A 21,392-nucleotide genomic window follows, 5' to 3' on the forward strand; every position below is an offset into this window, starting at 1 on the left:
GCTTCTCCCAGGTGGGAGCTGCTTTCCCCAGAAGGAGCGGTGGCCAAGCCCCAGGCAGAACATCCAGTGGGACTACACCTTTGAAGACTGAGAGAATAGGAAAGCCATAGCCCACCCAATCCAAAGGAATAATATATGTTGAGAGGGATTCAAAGAAGCCACTTCCTCCAGGAAGCCTTCCCTCATCCCATTCAACCCCGGTTACGTGTGCCTCCCATTTGCTCACATAGAACCCAAGTGTGATGGCACTTGACACCCATTGTTGGAAACGTGTTCTAGTGCCCATTCCTCCACTACACCAGTGTGCAGTGTGAGGGCAGACACTGTGCCTTGGACATTTGCATCTCCCTAGTGTCAGGCACAGTAGATACTCAATAAAATCTGATAAATAAAACAGTGAATGCCCTCGACACATGTTTCTCAGGCAACTGTAACATCAATAAAGACACTCTGATGCTTAAATACATAAAAACATGTAATTTTATAAAATCTTATTAACTCAGCTCTACCACTAAGGCAAACCCCAGCTCCCTGTAAATTCCTTTTAAAGAAGGAATTGTTTTAGATGTGCTGCAAATAAATGTGGTTTCACTTGATCAGCCACTATGTGAAGTTTACCTTTTCTCCTCTGCTCTGATCCACCTCCATGGGGCACCATTCATGCATCCTTCAATTCACGCGCATTTACTGACCGCATACTCTATGGCAAGCGTTGTGCTAAAGGCAGGATGCGCAGCACTGAACATAATAGAACCAGGTCCAGGCCCTCATGGAGCTTAGGCCTGGTATCCACTGGCACCTACCCACCTCCAGAACTCCAAAGACCCTGAGACTGTCACGTGGGCATAATACATTTTTATCTTTAAGCTCTTGAAAATGTAATGTGTTGATAAGGCAAGCCCGTGCTAATTCAGGAATACCTAGCGGTTTGCCATCCAGAGTTAAATAACAAGTCTGCTAAATATTTTAATTTTCCCAAGCCAACAGGGAACTGATCAATCCGAAGGGATTCATACTGAGGCACATCCAAGTTTCCTGTGGCCTCCCTCAGTGTGGGCACCTCCCCTGGGATATCCGCCCTGATTGCCGTCTTAGAATAGCCAAAGGGAGACAATGATGCCCACGTCATGCAGCATCATTTGCTAAGGTCTTTCCATTGCCTGCTTACAGGCTGCCCTGGTGTGAATTCGGGAAAGGCGCCCCCTCTGGGCAGGCACTTGAGTAAAAGGCCTCCCTTCCTCCCTAGCAGATATAGCCCCACTCAGGGGCGCACAGCTGGGGGAGGGGAGGCCAGCCAGGATTTCAGTCCCAGCGTGCCCCCTCAGCACAGTCCCACGCTGAAGCCCTGTTACCAACTCCCTGTTCCATGCACCAGGTACAAAATGCATTAGTGCATTTACATTACGTGTGTTTAAATTAACGTTCATAACTAAGGAAACCAGCTTTTCTGGGAAATTACTGAACTATATGGAAAGCCTTTCCTAAAATCCCAGCAGAAGCCACAGAAACTTCAAGCACAATTGAAACTCATTAAACTTTTTCCAAGACTACAACTCATTTCTGCTAAATAACTAACTCTTCAACACCTGTGACTTCACTGAGCTGTGAGCAATTCAGAAATGGAAAACGAGCAGAGCCTCCCAGTTGTGCGTTTTGGGACTAAGACCCGGCACCTCCCTGGACAAATATCAAGGTCAGTGTTCCCCACAACTCGCCAAAGTCACATCACTGAGGAAGTGCAGCCTGGTAGCCTTTGAGTCTCTCAGAGCTTGAACTCCCAGCAAGTCATTTTTCTCAAGCAGCAAGTCAATGAATCCCCTCATCCTAGCCACTCATTATATAAAAATAAGCCATTCGCTCTAGCCTTTGGGTTCAACCACTTCCAAATGCCCATAAACTGGTTATAGTTCAAGCACAGGCCTGAGGAAAATGCATAATCTTAATCATCTTCTCCATCACACCATTCAATAAACCTCACTTGAAATGTGGCCCTAATGTCAGCTGGGGTAGCCCTGCCCCCTTTAAGATCTAGATAAGACAGACTCAAATCCCAATTCCAGGTCCTGTGGAAAGTCCAGGGCTCTCCTGAGATTTCTAAAAATGGGGCAGGGCAGCCCTGATTCCCAGCCTCCCCGGAACGGGCTCTCCATTCTGCGCTCTAGGGTTGCTCCTTTATCCTGGCCCTAGAGCAGTTCACCCAGGACCAGCCCCTTCACTTGTGACTCCGAGAAGCAACTGTGAAAATGAGGCTGCCATGGGGAGAGTAATGGTCCCTCAGACACCCGGCACTGGGCAGATCTCCCGACCCACTCCTAGTCCAGACCTCCTGGCCTTGCTTGTGCCTCTCCCTCCTTCTCCTCTCCCCTCTTTCCAGTCACCACCACCCCCTGGTCCAAATTCTCCTCTCAGTTTGAGAGGAGCCATTCAGTACCCCTTTCCCAAGCCACCCCAGGCTCAACTTCCTAAAGCAAGCCCTTCAAGGGGCTCAGCTGAACAAATAGGCCATATGAGTGTTTCAACAGAGGCCTTGATTTTATAGGTTTTTTTCTTTAACAAAATTCACCATCCCTGAAGACAGCTGTGGTTTCAGAGAGCCATCTTCTCTTTGCTTTTGTTTTTCCGATGAATGGCACAATGGAAATCAGGCGCTTGAACTTCCTTCTTCAGCTTGATTAAACAGTGGAAACCGTTTTTCTCTCCCAGACCAGGTGTCTGGTCTATGGTAAGTGCATTCAACTTTTCCAAGCTTAAAGTACTGAAATTGCAAATCAGCAGGTGGTTTAGACCTACTGGTTTAGAGTGCTAGCTACCTAGGGTTAAAGACAGAAAGAGTTTAGTTTAAAGTCTCGGTTGGGCCAGGGCCCAAGACCTGGTCCCCTTTGGTTGACGAGCTCCGTGGGACACAGCCTGTCTCAGGAGCACTGCTGCACAGTGGCTCCTGCCCACCTGGACGTTTGATGGGCTACACGTGGCAAAGGGCCAGCCTCGTTTACTCTTGTGGCTTCTTTGGGTGACAGTCATTTTGTTGTTTCCTCTGATCCTTCTCTGCCATCCCTGCTCACACATCAAAAGCAGAAAGGGGGCAGCTTCCAGGCTCAGCCTTCCATCTGTGTACCCTGTACAGCTACTTTAGGGCCTCACACCCACCCCCAGAATCACACAAGCCCCACAGGGAAGGGAGACTTCCGCATAAACTTGCTGTTCACATCCTTTGTTTTGAACAAGTCCATTCTGATGCTGCTGCTTGTTTGGGGGATGATTTTTGATTCTCCACGCTGGCCACGTGGCCTCAGACTGCTTCAAGCAAAGAGCCCTCCCTACCTGACCTGCCGGGGATCCTCATGCCCTGGCCCCACTCTTGTAAGTAGAACATTCTCCTGTCCTGAGAATGGCATCGGGCCACCACGAATCCACAGTCCCAGGCCCAGGAGCGCTTGCTCCTCCCTGGTTCCCTTGTCCCACCCCCTAAAAGCCCCCAGCAATACCTCCCCCCGGGGCTGCTAACGCAGCCCTGAGAAGAGGCCTCAGCCACGTAGGCTGAGCACGGACAGCTGCGGCAGCACTGTCATGGGGCCACTCCTTGCCCGGTTGCCGTTGCTGGAACATTTTCTGGCAAATGAATGCAGCTGCTTAATTTCTCCATGCAGTTTGTGCTTCCATGGCTGTGACTCTCGGCGGAGGCAGAATGAGTAGTGTTTTGGTTCCCTGCCTGATGAAAGTGATCCACATCCAAGGACACATTCCTTATGTGATATGTACTGCTTTTTCAACTATCTCTGGCAATGGTGAGCTCAAACAGCAGAAAACGCCACTGCTGATGGCAAGGATTACGAAAAAGAGACTCCGCGGCTCAAAGAGGTCATGCTGTCTGGGAAAACGCCCCCACAAAGACATGCAGAAATTTTCTTCCAGCCCTTTGGATGCCTGCAGTCGTGAAGCCAGCTGGAAGCCAGGCCCAGTTTGGGGCAGCAACAGGGAAGAAGGCAGCAGCTGTTACAGGGTAAAGTCAGACAAAATGCAGAGGGGGCCAAGAGGCTGGTGTGAGGTCAGGCAGGGTCAGGCAGGACATGGATCAGCTCAGGCCTGTAAAATGCCCGTGAGCTGCGGACTTACAGGAATGGCCCATCTAAGCACTGTCAAAGTGAGAAAACTCACTGCAGGGATCTAACAAGACTTCCTTCATAGAACGCCACCACCAGATCCATTCTCTTACTCTCTGCTACTGCGGGCTCCTTCAGGGAGGTTGAAGAATCCCTGTTTCCTGTTATCAGATGATTTTACTAACAGGAAACTCTTTTTCCTAGTTGGTGGCATATTGAATGAATGAATGGATGGATGTATGAATGAACGAATGAATAAGAAAGCAAGAAGTATGTGCAGGTGTATTTCCTAGATAGAACCAGTAGCAAGGATTGAGTTTAAGGCCAGGATTTATCACCCTCCCCAAACTATCTCTGAGGACCACACTGACTGTTGAGTTTCCAATGAGGTTAGGGGTATGATTTTCATGGACCGGTACCACAGCAACAGTACTGATAATGTGATCATTTGTTGGAGAGCTGCTGCTATGTACCAAACATTGTGTCGTATGCTGTTAGGACTCTTGCGTGTTCTGTGCAAGCAACTTTGAGAAGAGTGTTATTTCAGGGAGTGGATGTGATAGCTGTTCTGTAATGCATTTAAAGAAGTGCTTAGGGCTTCCCTGGTGGCACAGTGGTTGAGAGTCAGCCTGCCGATGCAGGGGACACGGGTTCGTGCCCCGGTCCGGGAAGATCCCACATGCCGCGGAGCGGCTAGGCCCATGAGCCATGGCCGCTGAGCCTGCGCGTCCGGAGCCTGTGCTCTGAAGAAGTGCTTAAAAACACACATAATAAAGATGTTTAAAAGAATTGTACATGCAGGATACTTTGAGAAGAGTGTTATTTCAAGGAATGAGCGTGATAGCTCTACTGTAATGCATTTAGAGAAGTGTTTTAAAACATTTGTAATAACTATGTTTACTAAAAACTGGTACCCACTTGGGACAAATAAGCAAACAAAATCACTCTTTTATTTGTATTTTTTAAAAATTATTTTATTTATTTATTTATTTATTTATTTTTGGCTGTGTTGGGTCTTCGTTGCTGCGCACGGGCTTTCTCTAGTTGTGGCAAGAGAGGGCTACTCTTCATTGTAGTGCGCGGGCTTCTCATTGCGGTGGCTTCTCTTGTTGAGGAGCATGGACTCTAGGTGCGTGGGCTTCATAAGTTGTGGCTGGCGGGCTCAGTAGTTGCAGCTCGCAGGCTCTAGAGCACAGGCTCAGTAGTTGTGGCGCATGGGCTTAGTTGCTCCACAGCATGTGGGATCTTCCCAGACCAGGGCTCGAACCCGGGTCCCCTGCATTGGCAGATGGATTCTTAACCACTGCGCCACCAGGGAAGCCCAACAGTGTTTTTTTAAGTGAAAAAAAAATAGGGCTTTTGTTGTTTCAAGTAACAAAACCCAACTCAAATTTATGTAAGCATAAAAAAAGAAATTGTTACAGATACAAGAAGATCACTTTGAACCCATGACCAGGAATGCTCTTAGGCTTTCCTAGGGCGGGGAATGAACCAGTAGATGCTCTTTTCTCTTAACATCTGATTTATTATTTTTCTCAGACTGGCTCTTTTAACTTCTTTATCCATGGGTAGAAAACACGACTGCCTACCACCCACATTTATGTGCAATCATTTCATCTCTCATAGCAAACAATTACCCAGCGCTTGAGGGGATATTTAAGATACATTCTTAAAGGGTTAGAAAACAGAGGCTTTGAAGAAACCGAACGACATGACAGGGTAATTAACATAGTCTCATGGCCTGTGGAAAATAGTTTTCCATTTGTCTAGGAAGAAATTGAACTGGCCTAGAATGCCATTCCCCTGTTTAAACTTAATCTCTTAAGTCATGATTCAGCCTGCCATCTTATAACCTGCTACTTCTTGGTAACCTCCTATCACTTGGAATTAGGTTGCTTTTCTTTCCAGCATGGATCGCAGGTGCCACCACGTCTTAAAATACACTAATGATATGTTGGATGTCAACCTTGACCCAAATTCACTGGAAATCAACTTCTTTAAAGCATTTAGCTTCTCTAAAAGGCTCAGATCCTCCAAGGTTTGCAGAGATGTGTCAACAAAAAAATTAATCAATAGTCAAACTAAGAAAGAAATGGAGGGGGATTCCCTGGCTGTCCAGTGGTTGGGACTCTGAGCTTTCACTGCCAAGGGCCTGAGTTCAGTCCCTGGTCGGGGAACTAAGATTCCACAAGCCCCATGGCCTAAATAAATAAATAAATACATACATACATACATACCAGGACTTCCCTGGTGGCACAGTGGTTAAGAAGCCGCCTGCCAATGCAAGGGACACAGGTTCAAGCCCTGGTCTGGGAAGATCCCTCATGCCAAGAGGCACTTAAGCCCATGCACCACAACTACTGAATCCCACACGCCTAGAGCCCATGCTCCACAACAAAAGAAGCCACCGCAATGAGAAGCCCACACACCGCAAAGAAGAGTAGCCCCTGCTCGCTACAACTAGAGAAAGTCCGCACACAGCAGCGAAGACCCAACGCAGCCAATAAATAAATAAATAAATAAATAAATACCCAGTGTGATTTAAAAAAAAAAAGAAAGAAAGAAATGGAAGTTTTATTCCAGCCAACCTGAGGATTATAACCCAGGAGACAGTCTTTCAGAAAGCTCTGAGGACTGTTCCGCCTTTTAGAGGTCAAAACACAGTTATACAATTTTTTGAGACAAAGGGTTATACATCAAAGTAACATACTGACAGTTTACATAGTCCAGCGAGGTGAGTAGTGGGTTACTGTGACCCGTTACAGGACTGAGAAAGGAAGGTTATCTCCTAAGGAGTTACCTTTCTTGGGCAAGGAGGAAATGGCTTTTCTTTTTCTTTTTTTTGGCAACTAGGCGTTCCTGTGTCTCCTAAGGGGATCTAGTTAATGTATTATATAACACAGATGCACAATACACACTAAAGGGGAGGGGGTAGTGGCTCAAGAAGGCAGAGAGAGAATTTTACCTTTAAAATTTTTCTTGTCCTGCCTTAAAAATAATTTTATTTCATCAGATGGGAAGATAAAGGTAAGCCAGGCTTTGCATTTTATTATGTCTATGAAGCGTTTTAGCACAATGAGATAGAAATTGAAAATCTCCCACCATAATGACCATACCATCATTTGTCGGGCCCTTCCCATGTGTCAGACGCTTATACCCAAACAACTTTGCAAAGATAATTATTTCTTAGATAGAGAAATCAAGATTCAGAGAGATTAAGTGACTTGCCCAATCATTAAGCCAATAAGTGACATAGATAGAATTTGACCCCAGATGTCTCTGACCCCAAAGCCCATGAGTTTTCCACCATACCATGCTGATCAAACAGTCATTTTCATCTACTGCTATTTGCAATTTGAATTTGTTGTGGAGGAAAGAATGGAAGTTTTAAACATAGGGTAGTATCCCAGAATTTCTCATCACTTCTGTGATTCACCACACCCCACCCAAGTCACCTTGGATTTTCTACCAGTTGGGTGTACACGAGATATTTTCAGCCTTAGGAGGTCTTGAGGGCTCCAGTGTAAGCAAGTGTCCTGTCCCCAAGGAGGGAGGTCTTCATCTGGGCCCTGAAGGACTGAGGGATTTGTCCTTCAGTCTGGCCGTTATAGGGAGGAATGCTTAAAGTGTTGCCCTTTTTGTCATTCTAACAAGATTTTCTTGGAGAGAGGCTGCCCAGGCCTTAAGTAAGTTTCCTTCTCTGTCATATTCTGACTTCAGAGAAGACAAAACTAATCACTATTAACATCTATCCTCCCCAGACCCTGAGGATCCTGTCCCCCTCTTCCTAGGTAAAATGTGGGGTGAGGCAGTGTCCCGCTCATTTGGAGGAAACACCACATTGAAGTGGCATCCTCCCCTCTGAACAAGTTTAGGGCCCTGTAATTTCTCTCTGGGCTCTTCTAACTCGGGTCCACGTGGTTCCTCCAGAGGATGACTACTCACTCCTGGATGTTGCCCCTTTCATTCATTTATTCACTGTGTATTTACTGAGCACCTACTATCTGCCAGATACTATTCTAGGTGGCAAGAATACTGGTGTGAACAATTTAGGAATGCTTCTCTCTTCATGAAATTTACATTTTGGTAAAAGAAACAGAAAACAAAATAACTAAACAAAGAAGTAATAAGGTTCTTTAAATTTGTGATAAGTGCCATGGATTAAAAAAAAATAAGGCAATTAGATAAAGAGTAACAGGGGTCTCAGGAAGAGCTACTTTAGAAAACATACTCAGGAAAAGCCTTCTCAAGGAGGTGATATTAGAGCAGAGACCTGAAGGCTGAGAAGGATGCAGCCTTAACAGAGTCAGTAAAAGAGCATTCCAGGCAGAGGCAACAGAAAGTGCAAAGTCCCTGAGGTAAGCAAGAGACTAGGTCATTCAAGGCAAAGTGGTTGCAGCATAGTGAGTGAAAGAGAATGGACCATATGAACTTAAGAGGAAGACAGGGACTAGATCATTAAGGCTTTTGTATTTGATGGTAAGGAGTTTGGATTTTATTTTATAGGAAATAGGAAAATAATAGATGATTTAAGCAGAGCATTAACATGATTAGATTTAAGTGTTTAAAATTCACTCTGGTGATGTAGAAAACAGATTTAACATGGGAGGGGTGGAAAAAGGGAGACCAGATAAGAGAGCTTGTCAGTAGCCCAGGAAAAGTTCATGGTGCCTGGGAGTAGGGGATGACAGTAGAGATGGAAAGGAGAGGATGGATTTGGGATATATTCTTCAGGTAGAACTGACAAGACTTGGTTATGGACTGGAAGTAAGGGATGAGAAAAGGGGAAAAGTCCAAAATGACTCTTAGATTTTAGGTTTAAGCAACTGGTTGGAAGGGGATGCTTTTTATTTTTATAGGAAAGAACTGAAGAAAAATAAATGGTGGAGAGGGGAAAATTTGGGGCATATTAAGATGCCTATTAGACTGGCAACGAGTAGAATTGCCAGTACCAATTAGATTCTTAATTCTGGGGTTCAGAGAAAATGTTTGGGCTAAAGGTACACATTTAGAAGTCATCAGGATAAGGAGGGTTAAAATCATAAAATGGAAAGGGAGAGCATATCAAGAAAATGTAGGCAATGAAAGGAAGAAGACCCAGGACTGGTCTCGGACACAATCTCATTTAGAGGTTGGATAGAAGACAAAAAATCCAGTCTTAACAATACATTGAGCAAGAGGAATGCACTTGGAATAATCAGAAAACCACTTTATTCTTTTTCTCCACTACCTGTTCAGACCATCCCCTTGGAACTACTGCTCCTTGAACAAAATCAAGGACAATTTTGTGACTTTTTTAGACATTCTTAAGTAATAAAAAACCATCCAGTCACCTGTGGTCAGACACACACACAGAGTCTAATTTCAATCAGTAATATGAATGGTCCAAAGTAATTACCAAACCTTCCAAACTCATGAGTTGAAGTTTCTCCCCCAGCTGAGGCGGGCTCCAACCTGGCTGTCTCTAGTGGGAGAAGAGAGTATAGATGGGTCTTTATTTCTCTCCCCTAAAATGTGCAGTCCCCTTCCCCCCCACTAGGCTGCTCCTTATTCCTCCAGGGGTGAAGCAGAGTGGGGAGGGTGAACTAAACAAAGATACCTGGGCTTGGCAGGTATTTAGAACTTATTCTTTTTCCCATGGGACGATTTATGGTTTTGTTTTGTTTTGTTTTTTTAGAGACTCCACCATCTCAGGAAATCTTGCAATGGCGGTCCCCTTCTGGAGGTAAATGCATGTCCTAGGGCTGGTCACTTAAAATTGTTCCCTCACCACCTCGGAATTCAATAGTATATCTCCAGGGTTTGTTTGTGGTTTGTTTATTTGTTTTTCTCCAAGGAGCCCTCTTGGGCAGGATCTAAGAAAACCCCATGCCTGCTCTTTACATGTGTACTACATCAGGTCCATGGAAAGCACTCAAGCCTCATTTGCCTAAAACTCTGGGAGAACAGCCACCCTCACAACACAGCATCTCTTTGCCATCAGAGGAGCCACCAGCCACCGTCAGACTCCAGTCCTCTGTGCCCCACTCTCCAAGTGCTTCCCAGTAAAGCCTCTTTCACCAAGCTACCAGGGAAGAGCAAGCACTCTCACTGCTTCCCTACTGTGAGGGAAAACTTACATTGCAGATCTCTCTAAAGTAATTTTCTCTCCAATTTCCTATGCACTTTGATATCTTCAGCCTTTTTCATAAACTGGAGGTATTTAATCAACTAAGGGACATAAAACCCACTCTTGGCTGGTCGTTTGCAAGTCCTAGCTAATTATCTCCTTGAATCATTTTCTAAGATTGTGTAAGGAAGACAAAGCTGAAGAAAAACTAGGACGAGTCCTGTTTTTCAATCGTGTACCTAGAAATCTGAGAAAGAGTAACCAAAGGGAAAAGTAAAACCTGGAGAATATGATATAGCAGAGGCTGAAGGGTACCCAAGTAGTCACATGTTGCTAAAATGTGGAAAAGATGAAGACAAAAAATGCTCACTGAATTTGGTGCCCTGTGCCACTCCATTTCAGTGTAGTGTTAGGGACAAAAGTTAAATTGATACGTTAGATACTTCCCCAGAACCTGTTCTCGCCTTCTTCCTTGCAAACAAACCCGCTACAGCCAGCTCCACTGTAAATCCTGGTAGGTCCAAGTCAACCACTACAATCTACTTTCCTCTGGCAATGATTCCTTTAGGAATGTGCTTGTGATACAATTCTGGCCAAGATGTGAGGGGAAATCTGTTGGAAGATTTCTTAGAGGTCTCTTTTTTCTTAAGAAGAGCCACAAGGAGAAGGCAGCTCCTCACTTACACTGGCTATTGTCATTTCTACATGTGACATTTAGTTCTGTAGAAACCATCTTGGTAAAAGCCTGAGGATAAAGTCAGTGCCAAAGAGGAGGACAGAGCCAAGATAATTGCCCCAAAACAGAGCCAGAGCCCATGCCCGGAGCCCACTCTACCTGTGGCGGGGGGGGGGGGGGTTCTTGTTATTTAAACGCATAAATCTCCGTTTTATTTGACACAGTTGACTCAGAGTTTTCTGTTATTTAATGCCAAAAGAATCCTGAAGATAAAGAGGAGGCTTGAGGGAGGTGAAGAATTGGAGACAGAGCATAGGTCATGCTTTTGAGATGTTTTTTCTGGAAAGAGAGGCAGAGAAATGGTCTAACAGCTGGAAAGGGATGAAGCATCTAGTGAAGTCTTTTTTAAAGATGGGAGACACAATAGCCAGGTTGTGTGTGTGTGTGACACCTACTGATGGGAATGATCCAGTAGAAAGGAGAGAAGGCGGAGCTGCAAGCATCTTCCTGCCACCTCACTTAAAGTGCACAGCCTTTCCTGGAGTCTCCCTCACTTATCTTGCTGATTCCCCCACAAAAAAAAGGGCCACCAGTTCTCATAGTATTGTTTCCACTGTCTGACTGCAACTGCTTGCAGGCTCCCTCCCTAGTGGTCCGTTAGTGGAATCCCTCCAGCCATCTCTGAGCTTTTTCTTTGTCAGGAGTAAAAGCAACAGCTGATCTCTGCAGGGTGGGTCTCTCTAGGACAACCTCTGCTCAAGCAGGAGTCCAGCTTTTTATTTTCTTGAGGTTCTTCCCAAGGAGATCCCAATCTTTCAAAGTTTTGCTTCCCCTCACAGGGAAACACAGGCTACCAGCTTGCAGTTAACTGTTTATCCTCCAACCAGAGCCTACCCCTAAGCCCCACTTCACCCAGGGCTGCAGGCAGCTCAACTTAATGAAGTTTGTTGTTACTTAACCCCCTCGTTCCATAACATTTTACTTTCCAGTTACAGTTGCACAAAAGGACATGCACTCGTGTCTGTTGGAGTATAGAGCCCCTCTCCTCCAAGGTGGAAAACCTGGTCTTCAGGTCATCTGCTCTCTCCCCTCCCTAGCCTACTGAAGTCACATACAAATTAACTTAGGGTACCAGGTCTTTCCCCAGGGGAACAGAAAAATTCAGTCCCAGCTGGCTCTTGAGCTACATTTGACTGCATATTTACTGAACAACGGTGATCCAAAAGGGCATTGCTGTAAAGCATTTCCAGTAAAAATATAAAAACAACACCAAGGACCAAGTGAAGAACAATGTTGATTTGCCTTTCTATTGCTTCCTGTCCAGAGTAATGATTTGTTCCACATTTCACTTCCCCTACTCATTTAACAGTAAAACAAGATATGTAGCCTAAAACGTTTAACACACAGGCTATTAGGTACGATTATCTTCAGTCATATAGGAACACCTGGTAAAAGCCAGACAACTGAGTTTCATTTCCCTATAAAATTTTAACAATTCGTTAACTAAAACGTTACAATTAACCAAAATATTTTAAATATCTAAAACCAGCTCCCTTTGTTGATTACATTCAAATTGATTTACTAGTTCTTGTTTTACCACATTTTCTTACTAACGTAATTTTGGCTAAACTATAGACCGTGTTTAAGTAAAGAGAAACAAACCAGCCAAATACTCACTTTCTAAAATCTTCACACTTACCTGTCATCACTAGGAATGATACTTCCCACTTAGAACAATAACTTAAACTAAGTCACACTTGAAATTTTTAATGATTTAGAGTAAAGAATTTTAATACTAAATTAATTTACTCTCCGGGTTTGTTATATTAAAATTTGCACCTGTGCATACTTTAAGATTTAGCTGTCTCATATCCTTTTTTAGAATAAGGCAGTTATTAATTAATTAAATATTTTTGTGATGATCTTTCTCCAGATGATGAGTCCTTGCAATGAACATCAACAATATCTGGCTGTGTGGAACTCTACTCAGTGCTCTGTGGTGACCTAAATGGGAAGGAAATCCAAAAAAGAGGGGTTATATGTATACATACAGCTGATTCACTTCACTGTACAGCAGAAACTAACACAACATAGTAAGGCAACTATATTATTAAAAAATAATAATAATAATTTATGGTTGTAGGAGACTCCTTTTGGGATTCTCCCCTGAAAACTGCCCCTTCTCATGGGGGTAATTTCCATATACATGTTCTTGCTGATTTCACTTTCTTGGCCACATTTGATTGGCCCAGAGACAGACACTCAGCCAAGCTGGGCCAATCAGATTTTTTCTTATGGTAATTTGGAATTGTATATAGTCAGGCTTTATGGGTACTTACGAGGATCGATGGGACACAGAGCAGACAAAAAAGCAAAGGAAAGAAAAGAATGAAGCACACTCTCAGAGAGAACAGAAATAAAAGACCATGGAGCCTCAAAAAGAGAGATAAGGAAGGAGAGACAGCTTGGTTTCTGGTGGCTTTCCAGCACCTAATCTGGTACCTCAGAGGCTCTCTTTCATTTGGTTCTCTGAAATACCCTTGTAGACTTGTGTCTTTATTTAGTTTATGAAAGTTTAAGTGAGTTTCTGGAACTTTGAATTAAATCTTCTCTAAAATGACAATGAAGCCCGCAGGGCCTACTAAAGTATAGAGAGCAACTGGCAACAAGAACAATGCTAAATTTCAACAATACACTTTCTTGAGTTCCTGGGTCTGATCTTTGTTTCTTTGATATGTTAAGCACTTATATAGACTGACTAATGCTTTCAAAGTGTTTCTGACCACAACGCACAGAGTGACATCATCAAAATGGTGAAATAGGGCTTCCCTGGTGGCGCAGTGGTTGAGAGTCCGCCTGCCGATGCAGGGGACACGGGTTTGTGCCCCAGTCTGGGAAGATCCCACATGCCGCGGAGCGGCTGGACCCGTGAGCCAAGGCCGCTGAGCCTGCGCGTCCGGAGCCTGTGCTCCGCAACGGGAGAGGCAGCAACAGTGAGAGGCCCGCGTACCAGAAGAAAAAAAAACAATGGTGAAATAGGAGTTTTCTACTATCTTATCCCCAAAGGTCACTGATTCTGACAATCACCCATGGACAAGAGTGCCTCTGTGGAATTCCAGGAGTCCAATGGAGAAGTTACAGAACACAGTCGGAGAAAAAAAAAATCTTATGTTGGACACATTGATGAGAGTAAGAGGAAACGGTTTCACTTTACCTGTGTCACCCATCCCCCAAGGCAGCACAACTCAGTGCCAATAGAGACCTACTCAGCCCATGATTTCTCCCACAGGAGAAAGTGAGAGTGTGTACCTAGCTTCCCCAGCTGTGTAAGATGCTGCCAAAGAGACCCACTTCTTTCTCACCGCATCTAGAATATTTCTGAGTGCTGCAGGACTTGGGGACAGAAAGTGGCCGATAGACCAGCAAACGGGGCTCTTGGAGGGTATCAAAGGGACAGAGGTCCTATTAACTGCGTCATGGACTCCATCAGGAAGACTTTCCACGAGCTGTCAGGGATACCTCACCTGCAGATCCCCCAAATGGCCCACAGGAACCCACAATGCTCCACATGCCTCACCTACACACACCCTACCCCGTTGCAGGCTCCCTGTGTGCACACCCTGGAGGGAAGGGAGAGTGAGCCTTTGCAGACAACTAGCTAGCACACACAGAAAGCCGGCCCAGCACTTCAGGACTGGGAGAAAGTAAACAAACTTGTGCTTTAAGCACCACCCTAGGGGAAGCAAACAGGAGGCTATCAGCATCCAGCCTGGTTCTGCATACAATCTTAAGAATTACCCCCACCACCCCTTCCTCCATGTGAGGACAGAGCACGAAGACGCCATCTATGAACCGGGAAGTGGGTCCTCACCGGACACCGAATCTGCCGGCCCCTTGATCTTGGACCTCCAGCCTCCAGAACTAGGTTGCTGCAAAAGAGGAGGAGGAGAAGGAAAAGAATAAGACCATCAGGAATACTGCGAACGTCTTGGCCTGGTGATGGGAGCATAACCAGGAAACCTAATGATGCTCAAACGGGAGCTGCAAAGTGACGGGCAATCACTGGCAAGAATAGTTTTAAATTTTAATGAAGTCCAGCCTATCAGGACTTTTTTTCATGAATTGTGCCTTTGGTGTTGTATCTAAAAAGTCATCCCCCTACCCAACGTCATCTAGGTTTTCTCCTATGTTAACTTCTAGGAGTTTTATGTTTGGGTCTATGATCCATTTTGATTTGATTTTTGTGAAGCATGTAAGGTTTGTGTCTAGATTCATTCTTTTTTTTTTTCTGTATGTGGGTGCCCAGCTGTTCCAGCATCATTTGTTGGAAAAGCTACATTTGCTCCATTATACTGCTCCTTTGTCAAAAACAGTTGACTGTATGTATGAGCCTGGGCTTTCTATTTTGTTTCATTGATCTGTCTGTTATTTCACCAGTGCCGCACTATCTTGATTACTGTGGCTTTCTAGTAAGTCTTGAATTCAGGTAGCATCAGTCCTCAATTTTGTTCTTCTCCTTCAATACTCTGTTGATTCTTCTGGGTCTTTTGACTCTCCTTTAAAACTCCAGGATCAGTTTGTCACAATCCACAAAATAGCTTGCTGGGATTTTGACGGGGGGTTGTGTGGAATCTATAGATCAAGTTAGAAAGAACTGACAAATTGACACTTTTGAGCCTTGCCATCCATGAATGTAGACTGTCTCTCAATTTATTTAGTTATTTGATTTCATTCATCAGGATGTTGTAGTTTTCTCATATAAATCTTTAAGTCTTTTGTTAGATTTACACCTAAGTATTTTATTAGGGAGGCTGTTAATGTAAATGGTATCGTGTTTTTAATTTCAAATTCCACTTGTTCATTGCCAGTATATTGGAAAGCGACTGACTTTTATTTATTAACCTTGGATGCTGTAACTTTGCCGTAATTGCTTATTAGTGTCAGGAGGGTTTTTTTGTTGATTCGTTGGGATATTGTTAATTTTTTGCAAATGTATTTAACTTCTTAGAACAACAAGATATTTGAATGAAAAGGATTATGAAATTTTCACCAATAGAGGTTAAATGACTGTCCCAAGCTCAAATTAATGTCATTTCATCAGTTTTCACAGTGCTTATTTTCCTAGTTTCTTTGATGCTCTAGGACACTATCATTGAGTTCTTTGTGTCACTGCCAGCAGTTCTTTATAAACAGGGTAATCGAACTTGTTCTGCATTTAGATGGTCATGCACTCAACATGAGGGGTGTTGATGTCTTGACTGAAGATCTCCTCCAGGGTGGAAATTAAGCTAATTGTATTGTATTGATCATCACATTCACGTTGTGAACTGTTCTCTCAAGATTCACTTCCCATAACTTGCACTAGAAATAAAGAAAACTAAACTCCACCAAAAAAAAAAAATAAAGAATTACCCCCACCAAGAAAGAACAAGAAATGTGGAGTAGAGATATCCATAGAAAAAGTCTGAGAAAGTGTCAGAATCCCTAACAGGGCTGACAGAGGTAGTTCTATTTCTCTCCCAAGCCAGTCAACAAGGACTGAAAGAGGTGACTGCTTCTTCAAATGCGAAGATAACAATGCAAGACTTAAAGAAACATGAAAAATCAAGGAAACATGGCACTACCAAAAGAATACAATAATTTTCCAGTAACTGACACCAAAGAATTGGAGAACTGTGATTTGCCCAATAAAGAGTTCAAAATAGTTGTTTTAAGGAAGTTCAGTGAACTACAAGGAAACACAGAAACACAATTCAACAACATTGGGAAAACAATACTTGAACAAAGTGGGAAGTTTAAAAGAGAGATAGGAATCATAAAAAAGAACTAAGTAGATATTCTAGGATGAAGAATGTAATGAATGAAATGCAAAACACAATAAAGAGCATCAACAGCAGATTGGATCAAGCAGAAAAAATCTGCGAAGTAGAAGATAGGTCATTTAAAATTATCCAGAGAACAAGGGAAAAATGAACAAAAAAGAGTGAAGAAAGTTTAGGTGATCTATGGAACACCATTAAGATAATATTCTAGGCATTATTAGAGTCACAGAAGGAGAAGAGAAGGAGAAAGGGGGGGAAAGCTTATTTAAATAAATAATGACTGAGAACTTACTAAATCTGGGGAGAGATTTAGACATACAAGTTCATGAAAATCACAGGTCCCCAAAATAGTTCAACTCAAAAAGATCTTATCCAAGATATAATAAAACATTCTAAATTCAAAGTTAAAAAGAATTTTAAAAGCAGCAAGAGAAAAAAATCCTCACATACAAGGGAACTCCCATAAGACTATCAGTGGATTTCTCAGCAAAAACCTTGCAGGCAAGGAGAGACTGAGATGATATATTCAAAGTGCTGTGAGAAAAAAACTGCCAGTCAATACTTTACCCATCAAAGTTGTCCTTTAGGGCTTCCCTGGTGGCGCAGTGGTTGAGAGTCCGCCTGCCGATGCAGGGGACACGGGTTCGTGCCCCAGTCTGGGAAGATCCCACATGCCGCGGAGCGGCTGGGCCCGTGAGCCATGGCCGCTGAGCCTGCGCGTCCGGAGCCTGTGCTCCGCAACGGATGAGGCCACAACAGTGAGAGGCCCGCGTACCGCAAAAACAAAAACAAAAACAAAGTTGTCCTTTAGAAATGAAGAAGACTTTTCCAGACAAGCAAAACCTGAGAGAGTTCGTCACCACTAGAACTGCTTTACAAGAAATGCTGAAAGGAATTCTTCAAGTTGAAATGAAAGGATGCTGTTAATAACATGAAAATATACAACATGCTAGTAAAGGTATGTATACTGTCAAATTCAGAATACTCTAATATTAGAATATGGTGCTGTGTTAATCACTTTAATATAAAGTTAAAGGCCAAAAGTATTAAAAATAAACATATCTATAATAATTTGTTAATGGATACACAATATAAAAAGATGTTAAGTTGTGATGTCAAAAACATAAAATGTGGGGGCAGAGTAAAAGGGTACCATTTTTATATATGATCAAAGTTAAATTGTTATCAGCATAAAACGGACTGTTATATCCATAGAACATTTTGTGTAAGCCTATGGTAATCACAAATTAAAAACCTACAGTAGATACACAAAATATAAAGAGAAAGGAATCAAAGCACACCATTATGAAAAATCATCCGTTCACAAAGAAGACTGCAAGAGAGAAAAAAAGGAATAAGGGAACAAAACAGCCAGAAAGGAAGCAACATTTCATAAGGCTATAGCTGCCAGAGATAGGAAGTGATTCCTCTGATAGATCTGGGCAAAGTAAATTGAAAACCATCTGGAAAGGATTCTCCATTCTATGTTCCATTAAGAACATTCATGGTTCATGGGAAGAGGTCAAAATACCAATGTTAACAGGAGTTGGAAAGAAGTTGATTCCAGCCCTCATAGATGACTTTGAGGGGTTCAAGTCTTCAGTGGAGGAAATATCTGCAGTGGTGGAAACAGCAAGAGAACTAGAATTAGAATTGGAGCCTAAAGATGTAAGTAACTGAATTGCTGCAATCTCATGATAAAACTTTTCAGTATTTTTTTCTCTCTGTGCCTCATTTTGAATTTGAATTGCTATGGCTTCAGGTTCACTGATTTTTCTTTCTTCTGTAGTATCTTATCTGCTGTTAATCTCATCTACTACTTTTTCATTTTACATATTGTATTTTTCATCTTTAGAAGTTCCATTTGGATCCATTTTGCATCTTCCATTTCTATCTCAGGTGTTCCTTTACCTTCTTAACCATATAGAATGTATTTATAAAAGCTGCTTTAACATTTTTGTCTTCTCATTCCATCATCTCTGTCATTTCTGGGTCTGTTACTATTGGTTGACCTTTCTCTTGCTTGTGGATCATATTTCCCACTTCTTTGCATACCTGGTAATTTTTTTATTGGATGCCCGACTCTGTGAATTTTATACTTGAGTGCTGGGTTTTGTTTAATTTCCTCAATTAGTGTTGGATTTTGTTCTGGTGTACAGTTAAGTTACCTAGAATCAGTTTGTTCTTTTCAAAGCTTTCTTTGAAGGCAGAGCAGCCTTTAGTCCAGGGAGAATTTAGTCTCACTACTAAGGAAATACCCTTCTGGCATCTCTAGTTGATGCTTTAGAAATTATGAGATCTTTCTACTCTGGCTGCTGGAACACAAACTATGCCCAGCTCTGTGTGAATTCCAGGAATTGTTCAATTTACTGCTTTGTGGTGATCCTTTCCATGGCCTCAGTAGTTTCCTCTCACACATGTGCAGGTCACTCAGCCAAAGGCTTAAGGGAATCTCTCTGAAAATATCCAGAGCTCTTTCTTTGTGCATTTCCCTCCTCTCCAGTACTCTGCCCCCATGAGTTCTAGCTACATTAACCTCTCTGAACTCCAGTTTACATTTTTAGCTCAGAGAGTTCCTTCTCCCTGCACTGAGTCCATCCAGGCAGCACACTGAGTCAACTGTAAAACTCACCTCATTTGTTTTCCTTCTCTCAGGGGCCGCAGATCTGTCCTATCTGCTGACCAAATTCCAAAAACTGTTGTTATATACTTTGTCCAGTGTTTTAGCTGTTAAAGGCTAGAAGGTAAATCCAATCCCTATTATTTAATCATGTCTGGAAGCAAAGTCAGCTCACGGAAATCAGACAGGAATCACCCATTTTATTTAAAATACCACTAGTAATTATGGCAAATATTATTAGTCAGGACAAAAGAAAAAAAGAAAAAAAATCAAGGTAACACTACTATGTATTTAGCAAATACATACTACCTATATTGTGCCAAGACTATTTCTGGTCATGCGAGTCTTATGCAGTTCTTTGAGGGTTGTAATCAAGAAGAGTAAAATGTTCCAGTCCTCAACACACTGGAGATCTTGGGGAACCTATGTACAGAAACCAGTGAGATGATGGTCCACTCTTCTCTGCCTATTTTAATCAACACTTAATCATGAAGTTACAATCATGCTGCCCTCTTATTCTTCATTTCATTACCACTAAAGATCCTATATACCATATTTTTCTTATTTTTAAGTGTATACTGTTCCTGCATGTTCACTACAGAAAAAAATCAGAACATACAGATAAACTAAAATGGGAGGAACATTCACCCAAAGTTTAGATAGAGATTACAGGAGATAACAATTAAAATACCATAAGAGGGCTTCCCTGGTGGCGCAGTGGTTGAAAGTCCGCCTGCCGATGCAGGGGACACGGGTTCGTGCCCCGGTCCGGGAAGATCCCACATGCCGCGGAGTGGCTAGGCCTGTGAGCCATGGCTGTTGAGCCTGCGTGTCCGGAGCCTGTGCTCCGCAACGGGAGAGGCCACAACAGTGAGAGGCCCGCGTACTGCCAAAAAACAAAAAACAAAAACAAAAGAAAAAGCATAAGATATTTTAAAAAACTAAAACTCCTTGGTGAAATTTAATAAAACAAAACTACCAAAAATATGAATGACCATTTAAATAAATGTAATCATAATTATGAAATCTGTTTGATATGGAGCTAAAATTAGGAAAAAATGACAAATGAAATTGAATCAAGAGCCAAGAACCCAGGGCTTCCCTGGTGGCGCAGTGGTTGAGAGTCCGCCTGCCGATGCAGGGGACGTGGGTTCATGCCCTGGTCCAGGAAGATCCCACATGCCGCGGAGTGGCTGGGCCCGTGAGCCATGGCCATTGAGCCTGTGCGTCCGGAGCCTGTGCTCTGCAACGGGAGAGGCCACAACAGTGAGAGACCTGCGTACAGCAAAAAAAAAAAAAAAAAAAGAGCCAAGAACCCAGAAATAGATCCAAAACACCAGCCGTGAAGCACCTACTACACAAAATAAGTAACACATATGAAACATTAAATAAATATTGGCAAATGAATTAATATTGTCTTTAACACACACTGTTCACTATTTTAAGCTGCAGGTGTATTAAAGAACTAAAGATTTTAATAAAATTTTTATTTTTGTGTATGATAGATAAGTTTAAGATTATTAAAGAAAAATAAAATGCATTTATATTATAAGAGATACATTTTATACATAGATATATACCAAAACCTCAGTGCAATGAAATGGAATAGGACCCAACCACAAATATGCAGACTGGGGAAAAGTATACAAGGCAAATGTGACTGAAAAAGCTCATAAAAATTCTGAGAATTTGAACCTTATATAAAAGCAGGTCTCAGCAGCCACCACAAATGTAAACATTTTAAAGTATCATTATTGCCCAGACTTTGAAAATAAATACACCTAGGTGTCACATTTGCATTTCAAATTGGTCCAATTTTTCTTAGCACCAACTGGCAGCCTACAAAGCTGTTTACACATTTGACCTAATTATTTCACTTCTAGGAATACAGCACCAAAGAAGTTTGCATTCTGGGCAAAAGCTTTTATGCTAGTACTGTTTTGAATAGTTAAGACAAACAAATCTTAGAAAACTGAGAAACTTCAAAAACTACAGCTACAGTAAGTATTTAATCAAACTAGGACACTTTAGTTTGATGGAATACTATACAAAACCATATTAACAA

The 21,392-nt window shown here is 42.7% G+C and overlaps 1 long non-coding RNA gene across 1 annotated transcript; it reads right to left on the minus strand.

The window, feature by feature from the left end:
- Positions 1-12,704: 12,704 nt before the first annotated feature.
- LOC132520508 (uncharacterized) lies at positions 12,705-20,037 on the minus strand. Its single transcript, XR_009540557.1, has 3 exons — positions 20,019-20,037; positions 14,757-14,814; positions 12,705-12,889 (listed from the first exon to the last, which is right to left on the minus strand). It is a non-coding gene; the product is annotated as an uncharacterized LOC132520508 (long non-coding RNA).
- Positions 20,038-21,392: the final 1,355 nt, after the last annotated feature.

Source organism: Lagenorhynchus albirostris, chromosome 5 (genome assembly GCF_949774975.1).
Source record: "Lagenorhynchus albirostris chromosome 5, mLagAlb1.1, whole genome shotgun sequence".
NCBI classification, from domain to species: Eukaryota; Metazoa; Chordata; class Mammalia; order Artiodactyla; family Delphinidae; genus Lagenorhynchus; species Lagenorhynchus albirostris.